This window comes from Armigeres subalbatus, chromosome 1 (genome assembly GCF_024139115.2).
Source record: "Armigeres subalbatus isolate Guangzhou_Male chromosome 1, GZ_Asu_2, whole genome shotgun sequence".
NCBI lineage: Eukaryota > Metazoa > Arthropoda > Insecta > Diptera > Culicidae > Armigeres > Armigeres subalbatus.
Genome location: NC_085139.1, coordinates 80830272 through 80840236, shown reverse-complemented (window position 1 = coordinate 80840236; position 9965 = coordinate 80830272). Strand labels below are relative to the sequence as shown.

At 44.3% G+C, this 9965-nt stretch overlaps 1 long non-coding RNA gene across 1 annotated transcript; it reads right to left on the bottom strand.

The window, feature by feature from the left end:
- Positions 1–8359: 8359 nt before the first annotated feature.
- LOC134214328 (uncharacterized) lies at positions 8360–8854 on the bottom strand. The gene is made up of 3 exons (XR_009979754.1): positions 8713–8854; positions 8513–8642; positions 8360–8461 (listed from the first exon to the last, which is right to left on the bottom strand). It is a non-coding gene; the product is annotated as an uncharacterized LOC134214328 (long non-coding RNA).
- Between the last annotated feature and the right edge of the window lie 1111 nt (positions 8855–9965).

Below are 9965 nucleotides of genomic sequence, written 5' to 3'. Positions count from 1 at the left end.
GCGTCAGATTCATGTAAAAATGTAGTAGACAGAATAAAAAAGAACCGCAGTCCTTCGTCACCGTCGTTGCTCCGTGACGGCCCGTTCACCGAGAAGAGCCTTGTCTATCGAAACACGAGAAAGGACACTTCACATAGACAACATAATCATCGCCATAGTCTCTCTGATGAAGAAGTCCTTTGTCATTATGATGTGGTGGCATTTTGCGCCACCAGGTGAATGAAAAGTGTATCACACCGACAACGGAGACTGCGTATCAGAAAGAACACTCAAGCCATGGGTGAATTTTCAATACAGAATGACTGTGGCTTCGTTTGTAGGATTCAAAAATCTTTCTCGTACGATATAATCCACCTAAATGCAGCATACCGCAAGACGTTGGTCGTTTGCCAACGGGCCGTTTGGCTAATTCTCGCCTTAACTGGCATCAGAACGAAAAACCTGTTACATTCTGTGGTGCTCTACCATCAAAGCTTAACTCGCTCATTTGGTGCAATCTTGTCAGATGATGGGTTAACTAAGGATAAATGGGCAATAAATTTGGTGACATACACCCGACAGACCCGGAAAGACATACCCATGCCTTGAGAGCCGAAACTGAAACAAGGGTGACTGTTCTGGTTCTTCATCTCACGGTTCATGCTTTTCTCATGCCATAAACTATGTGGTTTGCAGTAGTGAGCACGAAAACACGTGAAAGAGCCACAATTATTATCTATTACTTATATTGTTTCGAGATAAGATGAACATAGGCACGTAAGACGAAAAATGCAACAGTTCCCCTAATTGTCAAAAGATTGGAAGGAACCAACAAAGCATTGAATATAATCACTTTTTCATACAGGTGCTGCCCTGTCAGACTGTCTCTAAATTTTGCCATAACAGGAGAACACCATGAAGAGTGCTGCATGACATACATAACTCTGACGGATGTAGATTCTGTGGAAGACCATAATCCTGATGGCTTGTGTCGTGCAATCCTTTTGCTTTTTGAAGCCTTTGTCGTTTAACCGGTTGGTTTGTTGAGCAAAGCAATTTGGTAGCTCCCGACGAATAGATGGACGAACGGTCAGGAATAAGACATCTTTAGTCGTTTATGACAATGACAAAAAATGAGATTCATCATAAGCGAGTAGACAGTACTGTACAGTAGAATGTCATTGTTTAATTGGAACTAGATAAAAGGCAGCGACTGATGACTTTTCAAATGAAGCATTGCTGATTGGGTTTGTTACCGAATGAGGTAACAATATAGTCAACTACTGGTTCCATCCAAACGAAAAACCATCCCATCCAAAAACCAACTAACACACCCCTGGACATTTTCCACAACCGGCGAAATTAAATCGGGCAACCCACCTTTTTGGAGCGAAAAAGCGACAACCCGGAAACTGAACGAAAGGGGCAGCGAATAAAGACAAAAAAAAGGGGGAATCAGGGAGTCAGTCGCAGACCGTTGAAGCAGCCAGTTGAAAAACGAGGAGTCTCCGTATCCAACCTCCGCGCCGTGGTGAAACGTGTTTGCCAACCCGTCGGACCACAACCAAGCCAATACAACGTCTGCGAGTCCAACCTCCGCTCCGGGAAACGGGCCAGCGAACCCGTCGGACGCCAAGCCAGCCACCAAAAGTCTTCGAGTCCAACCTCCCCTTCGGAGAACGGGCCTGCAAACCCGTCGGACGCCTCCAAGCCACGTGTAAGTCGTCACATCCAACCTCCATTCCGGGAACCGGGCTTGCGAACCCGTCGGACCACAACCAAGCCAATAAAACATCTGCGAGTCCAACCTCCGCTCCGGGAAACGGGCCACCGAACCCGTCAGACGCCATTCAAACCAAAAGTCTTTGAGTCCAACCTCCCTTCGGAGAACGGGCCTGCAAACCCGTCGGACGCCTCCAAGCCACGTGTAAGTCGTCACATCCAACCTCCATTCCGGGAACCGGGCTTGCGAACCCGTCGGACCACAACCAAGCCAATACAACGTCTGCGAGTCCAACCTCCGCTCCGGGACGCGGGCCAGCGAACCCGTCGGACGCCAGGCCAGCCACCCAAAGTCTTCGAGTCCAACCTCCCCTTCGGAGAACGGGCCTGCAAACCCGTCGGACGCCTCCAAGCCACGTGTAAGTCGTCACATCCAACCTCCATTCCGGGAAACGGGCTTGCGAACCCGTCGGACCACAATCAAGCCAATACTAAGTCTGCGAGTCCAACCTCCGCTCCGGGAAAAGGGCCAGCAAACCCGTCGGACGCCAGGCAAGCCACCATAACATCTTCGAGTCCAACCTCCTTCGGGGAACGGGCCTACGAACCCGTCGGACGCCAACCAAGCCAACAAAGGTCTTCGAGTCCAACACCAATCCCCACTTCGAGGAACGGGCCAACGAACCCGTCGAAAGAACCCAGCCACGTATCGGGCCTACGAACCCATCGGACGCCTCCGGCGACCTACTAGGCGACGCCACGTCTTCGCCGTCGCCTGCATCCTGCCTTTCGTTCCGAGACAGCCACCTATACGAACGCTTCCGGCGACCAACCAAGCGACGTCACGTGTTCGCCGTCGGCACCATGCCGCCCTCGTTCCGGGCCAGCCAACCCGTCGAACCCATTCCTCCGTTCCGGGCGTATGAACCCGTGTAACACCACACAAGGTATGTCAACAGAGCATCTTCTAAGTCGCATGACCCAACCATCAGGTACCCAACGTAAGCAAACGGCCGCACCGAATGTTAACCCTCCCCAAAACTAACCCTACCAAAATGAACCCACAATAAACAATGTAAAATGTATAAAAAATCTTTTAAATTAACCACTCAGCCCTAGGTAGCATGCCAGTCCGTTGACTTTCTTGTCCAGTCCGCTTCAGCCAGATTAATGTCGTGTGTTCCCCAAGCAGGAGTCGTGCCGACCCTGAGAAATTAAGAGCAGAGAGCTAGTTAGGAGGACGTAAGGACGTCCCCTCCACAGGCGTACGGACGTCATAGGAGGTAGTTACAATTGGCGATCTAACGAAATAAAAATATTCTCACTTTGTTCCGAATATTTTGCACCTGCTCGGGGAGAGCCACGAAATCTATTTTCGTTGGTTTATCGGAATTTTCTTGGTGGTGTTTGTGGTTAGTTCTGTTTTGGTAAGTGGCTAAGGTTTGTTTGTGCTTTTGCTTAGCTCTTGCTGGTCCGAGTCACACCCTGCGATCAATTGAACTTTTGTGACTTGGCTCGCGTTATATTTTTTAGTTTTAGGCTTTATTTTTCATTATATTCTTACTATTTCTCGCTATTATAAATATTGAACTCAACCCTTACTGAATTATATAAATTTATAGGAAATAAGTTAGTTTAGGATTTGAATTTCGTATTTTGAATTGTATTGAATTGTTTTTTTTTTTTGAATAGAGGATTGAAGATGGCAGAAGGAGGCCCAAACTTAGTGCTGCGAGAAGATGATTTGAAGAAGTTTTTCTATGACATCCGAGTTGACCATCTCAACGAGGATGAACTTGATTTTGAATTGGAAATTCGAGACATTATTTTCGAAAAGGACGAATCGATGTCCCGAAAACGAAGGGCTCTGAGGGAAAGGATAAAGCAGGAAAAGGTGGAAGGAAATGTGAGAGGATATGCGATGAAACGAGACCCTAGGAATGAGATTATAGTTTGCGAACATAAATTTCAAATGTTTGAAAACACGGCGCAGAGTCCGGGAAGGGATATGCCACCCAGATGCCAATCAATGTTACTGCATCTGCAGAACCGGGTACGTTTAGTAAAAAGTTTGTTGGAACCAGAGGAACAACTATCTCTGAATTCCATTCTGGTAAAGGTACTGGAATACTTGGGAAAATATTTTTATAGCAAGCGTAATGAGGAAGATATTGGGTTGGTCAATTTGCTTAAGGAGTCTGGAGGACCGCCGGCAAATCAAGAGCAAGGCTACCCGATGTCTTCAAGGGATGAAGATATTATAGGTTCACTTCAGAGGTGGGATTGATGGACTCGGACAACAGACCTTCGGGAGAGAACGTTAGGGAAAGTTTGCTAAAGTTGGAACAAGAAATCTACAACTTGCGAATGTTCAAAGAAGCTCATTCACACTCTCGCATCTCAAACCCGGTTGGCACGTCCGGACCTACGGTGATGCATCAAGCCACCTATACAGGTACCATTCCTAAAATTTCAATATCAGGAACCGGGAGATCGGAAAAACAAGCGCGTATTACGGAACCTCCAAGCGGGGTTGCTCTCGGGTTCACAGCTAACTCTGGATACTTGGGAGGCCTGGGGTGGACTAGAGGTCTTAATACAGTTAGCACTACTTCATCTGATTGGTTGCGTGGAACAACACTCGGTTATCCGGCAATGAATACCTTTACCAATCCTACGTTATCGAATGAGGTTCGCGGGTGGCCTCTTCGATTTATTCCCGGAATAATTACTGTTTTCCGGAGATATCGACCACAGCTTATATACCACCCTCACTTTCTTCCGCTAGTGTCCCGGAAAGATGGAAAATCACTCCTTATGTTTCAATGGAGAATATACACACTTCATTGCAGCCAAATCCGCTTGGAACTCAAGCTCGTCCATCGACAATTGCGAACCCCGATTATAGGTCCGGGTGGTCGCATTCTACGGCATGTGGAATGATGGATACCATGCCGAATCGCCCAGCTTTGGGCACCATTAGTCAAACTTTTCTCCCAACAGGTCCACTTTATACTTCCCTGGGAGCCAACATGGGATTAAGTAATCATGCTCAAGCGTCCCTACCCATAATAGACCCTATTCAGAGACAGTATGGTAGACAGTCACTGCCGGTCTCTAGGTGGAAGGTAGAAAAATATGCTGGTACGGACCAGGGACTCAAGCTTAATGAGTTCCTGCATCTGGTCTCTCAATTGGCGTTATCTGAAAACGTGTGGGAACCGGAGCTTTTCGACTCGGCGTTTCATTTATTTACTGGATCAGCCTTAAGCTGGTACATGTCGATGAGATCCTCGGGGCGATTAGCCAACTGGGCTCATCTGGTGGCTGAGCTCAGAAAAACCTTCGCTCATCCCGAGCTAGACTCTCTAGTCAGGTCAAGAATATACCAGAGGCGTCAACAGAGAGGCGAGACTTTCCAGGAATTCTATTATGAAATGGAGAGCATGTTCCGCTCCATGATGAACCCGCTTAACGAATGGGAAAGAGTGGATGTACTACGAAGGAACATGAGAACAGACTACAAAAAAGCTCTTTTGTGGAAACCTATCACAACTCTCTCTGAGTTGCTGGAGGCCGGACACATGATAGATGCATCAAACTTCTCACTATTCGCGAAAGTATTTGGTCAAGAGAAGTCAGCCAATACAGTGTCAGTGGGGAAACGAGAAGAAAATAGAAATCCCAATCGTCCTCCTACCAATCCAAAATCCCAAGAAAAGATATATTATAAAAGTAAAGAATTCAACAATTCACTTCCAAAGAAGGAAAAAGATCATCATAATGAATCCAAACCCCAACATTCCCCTGGCAAACCCGTTGAACAGAGGGACCCTCAGGAGGGTAGTTCGAAACCTTCCAGAACACTGGAGTTCTTAGTGAATGGTTATAAACCTCCAAGAAGCTTCGAATGTCTGAATTGTCGACAGCCCCACCACACGCTAGAACAATGCCGAGTTCAAAAGGGCCTGATGTGTCTAGTATGTGGGTTCAAGGGCTTTGAGACGCAACACTGTCCGTATTGTAAAAAAAACGGCCTCCAGACGATCGAAAATCGCCGACCGTCGAACCCACACCCCCATGCGTAAACTCGTTTCCGACGGGAATCACTCCTTCTGAATGGTGGGAACCAGTTGCAGAAGAGGCCTATGATTCCGCCGAAACCTTAACTATTTCATTATCGAAGCAAAACGATAACCGTCCCTACGCGGCTATTAAAATTTACGGGCTACCGTCCAAAGGGATCCTAGATTCTGGAAGTCAATTGACGATTATTAGCGAAGAGATATACCACCAATTAAAAGGGTAAAATTAGACCCTTAATCGACCTATCAGGGTGAATTCGGCAAATGGCTCTGAACTCCAAGTTCTGGGTCAATTGTATATCCCTTCAATTTTCAAGACCGTATCAAAATCCTTCCCACAATTGTGGTGCGACAGCTATCAGTGGGATGCCTTCTGGGAATGGATTTCTGGCGCAAATTCCGTATTTGGCCTTCCATTCAAAACTGTGCCTCAGTCACGGCAGAAGACGTTGGATCTGGAAGTTCCACAATGACCTCACTGACCACCGAAGAAAGGCGTAGGCTTGACAAAGTTAAACACTTATTCAAAGTAGCCGACCCAGATGAACTTTCAATTACTCCTCTAGCAGAGCACCGTATCGAAATTTCAGACGAGTGGAGGGGTAAACCTCCCGTACGACAATATCCATATTCACTTTCTCCAAAGGTGCAACAACGAGTTGCATCAGAGCTAGAACGTATGTTACGTATCGGCATAATCGAACGGGCACACTCGGATTGGTCGTCGAATATAGTCCCAGTTATCAAACCATCTGGGAAGATCCGCCTCTGCTTAGACGCAAGAAAAATCAACGCGCGTACAATTCGAGATGCATACCCCCTACCACACCCAGGCAGAATTTTGGGACAATTACCCAGGGCTCAATTTCTGAGTACCATCGATCTATCCGAGGCATTCCTTCAGATCCCGTTAGAGAAAAGCTCCAGGCGCTACACTGCCTTCAGCGTGCAAGGCAAAGGCATGTTTCAATTCACCAGGCTCCCTTCGGCCTGGTGAACAGCCCTGCATCCTTGGCCAGATTAATGGATCGAGTGCTGGGGCATGGAGAATTGGAACCGAACGTCTTCGTCTACCTTGACGATATTGTCATCGTGACGGAGACGTTCGAGGAACATATTCGACTACTCGGGGAAGTCGCTCGGCGTCTGTCCCAAGCGAATCTCTCTATAAACTTAGAGAAATCAAAATTCGGCGTTAGTGAGTTGCCATTCCTAGGTTACTTGCTGTCGACGGAAGGCCTCCGTGCTAACCCAGATAAAGTGCGGGCTATAGTAGAGTATGAAAATCCATCATCTATAACCAAGCTGCGCCGGTTCCTAGGAATGGCCAACTACTATCGCCGATTTATCGATGATTTCAGTGGCGTCACATCTGCTCTCTCCGATCTATTGAAAACCAAGTCAAAATCCTGACTTGGACTGAGCCTGCGGAAGAGGCCTTTTGCACCATTAAGGAGAAATTAATCTCCGCACCGATACTAGCATCCCCCAACTTGGAGTTTACGATTCAAACGGACGCCAGTGATGTGGCAGTGGCAGGTGTTTTAACACAGGTACAAAATGGACAAGAGAGAGTTATAGCACTTCTCACACAAGATGAGTACCCCTCAAAGGAACTACCATGCGTGTGAAAAGGAAGCCTTAGCTGCACTCTTGTCTATTGAGGCCTTTCGCGGTTACGTTGAGGGGTCGCATTTCACCCTAGTGTAGCGACCCTAAACGCCATGCAATAATCATCATTTTTTTTCTATTATTAAAGTATGTCATATAAACGAACAAAAGGAAAGATTGGACAGGTTGGAACCTGTCCATTTATGTTTATCAAATAGCAACCGCTGTTGAAAATAAACAACGGATATTTAAGTATAAGCAAAACTTGGCGAATAAGCTGGCCTAGAAATAGTAGCTGACTCAATTGTTAAATAATTGTTTATTTAGAGAGTACGAATGCTCGGAGCAGAATGTCACATGAGAGTAAATGTAGGTAGCATGCAACATTCTGCAACATTATTGAAAATGAGAGAAAAATTGTAAACAATAGCCAGTAATTATAAATAACGTTTTTGTAAATAAAGAAGAGAGTCGGATTTTGGACTTGGAGTTAGCAAGTCACATCAGAATTGTTCAAGTGTTTTATTTTTCAAATTGTGATGACTGTTTTCCAGAAAACTAACCGCTCGAGTTCGTGCAATTGGTGACAGCGGTAACCGCTAAAATTTGGCAATGGAAACGCCGTTTCGAACAGTCTAGTAGTTATAAAAAAATCGAGAAGACAGAATGGTTGAATTTCAAAGTGAAAAAGTTAAAAAAAAAACTTAGTGAAATGAAATTCACATCCAAAATGTGTAAAAAGTTAAGAAAACTATGATTGTGCACATCAGAATAAAAACTTTAAATGTGCGAAAAAGGACAAAAAAATCAGCCATAATGAACAAAAAACTCGGACAAATTAATTAAATTCCCTGGAGCATCGGAGCAGTAAAAAAAAATGTGGTATAGGTGAGTACATGAATTTCGGGCTTTTCGAAGCATTTACATTTAATAATAAATAAAACATTTTTATTTATAAATATCATAATACAAGTATCCTCAACAAATTATGTACTACTAAATACTCACACTCAATAGATGCCAAGCCCAGAGTATCCGATTAAAAGTTGGTATTAAGTCCAGGACTAAAATTGAAAGGTGAAATTATTTACACGATACAGAGGTGTTATACTCACCTATCACCGATACTTGGTTACCGCACAACAGGAAACACTGCGGTAAAGCACTAGAATTTGTCCACGATTAAACGGTCTCTGTTCGTTTTCGCATAACTCGAAGACGTCTTGATGGATTTTCCGGTGAAAACTAAAATTAAGACACCCATGGCATTCACATATGTTCACCTGCAATAAATTAATTATCACTATATATTTACCTTCCACGACGATGTTCTACACTGGACACTGGATGACACACTTTTTTCGGTAACTCTCTCGGCACTTTTTTCAATACGACCCGCGAACGAACTGAACGAACGACCCGCGAACGGACTGAGTACATTTTGATGCGTCGGCAATTAGTCGTCCAAACCACGGACGAGCCGATAGGCGCACGGTAATGGCGCGTTTCAATGCAATGCATTGGATATGATTACACGTCTACATACGGGAGCTTTTGATTTGAATGAAATAATGTATGCAACAGCAGTACAGTAATTGCCAGCAATATGCGTTCGCAGGATTTGTGTTCTTACAAACAAGTTTTTTCAATTTAACACCTCAATGCCACAATTAATTGATTCTTGATTAAATACTTTGGTGAAAGTTCGGTACAAAACGGAAGGTAAAATGGAGTTTTCACAAATAACAGCACTCCAATGTATACCCGTATATGATGGAAATCCAGAAGAGCTGGAACCATTCATTTTACAATTGGAATTATTTGCATCTCAGTTAGAAGGACACGATCAAACTCCGCTTTTGAATGTTATATGGATGAAATTGAAAGGTAAGGCTCTTCGAAGAATTTCGAATTTAATTGCCCCTACTTGGACAGAAGTGAAAGCTAATTTACAACGAGAATTTATGTTTCAGAAAAGCATTAGTGCTCTCATGAAAGATATTGAAACACTTTTACAGAAACCAAACGAAACGTTTGATGAATATAAAGCGAGAGGAGAAGAATTGTATAAATGGATAGAAAATGAAGGGCCGTTTGGGTTATCATCTTTGCGAAAACACTTCTTAGGGGGACTTCGAAACAAGGATCTTGCCCATGCAGGAATATTCCAGAGAGAAAAATCATTTCCAGAGTTACTCATCTGGTTAAAAAACGAGTGGGACGATAGAAATGAAATTGAAGAGATTAACGTAAGAGTGGAAATATTGAACAAAGCTATGGAAGACAATCTCAATCAAATCTCTAACGAGGGACATAGAAAAAACTTGAATGGTGAAGAATGTCAAAATGATTTTTTACACGCATATGCTCAAAGGACTACATCTAACACGAAACAAAAAAACTGATCAATGGGGGTTTCGAATATTGCGTCCGAACACCCCGACAAATAGATAATAAACCAATTAGACGCTATAACACTAATATTGCTAAATATAATAATGTGGATAATAATAACAATAAATTTAAAGTTTATAGGAAAATTCCAATAATTCACGTTCAAATAAGATG